The sequence below is a fragment of the Alligator sinensis genome, unplaced genomic scaffold (assembly GCF_000455745.1).
Source record: "Alligator sinensis unplaced genomic scaffold, ASM45574v1 scaffold215_3, whole genome shotgun sequence".
NCBI lineage: Eukaryota > Metazoa > Chordata > Crocodylia > Alligatoridae > Alligator > Alligator sinensis.
In genome coordinates this window covers 221831-222247 of record NW_005842175.1, presented here as the reverse complement: position 1 = coordinate 222247, position 417 = coordinate 221831, and positions in this window count along the sequence as shown.

Genomic DNA, 417 nt, shown 5'->3' with positions numbered 1-417 from the left:
GCGCCACGGCTTGCTGTGGGCCCGCGGGCGGTGTCCGCTCCAGCAGCGAGCGCAGCGCCCGGGGCCCATCGCCCCTTACCGCCCGGGGGCGGGGGACGAAGCGATCGAGAGGCTCCCACACACTAGGGCTGTGGGCCCGGCCGAGCGGTGCTTCTGCACCCGTCTTGCTTCAGGCTCAAGGCACTCCCCAAACGCCAGGTCGGAGCTGCCCCCGGGAACCTGCGGGAGCCCTCCTGCTGCCAATGAGGGTGAAGTTGGTTGCTTGTTCCCAGGTCCTTATTATATGCAGAACGAATGAAATTCTCTCTCTCTGGGATGTGCAATTCAGCTTTTATTGGGTCTAGAGCAGGGGTGGCAGCGGGGCCGGGTTACAAGCTGGGGCTGAGGGCCGGGGAGAGGGGGCCCTGCGCTCCACGC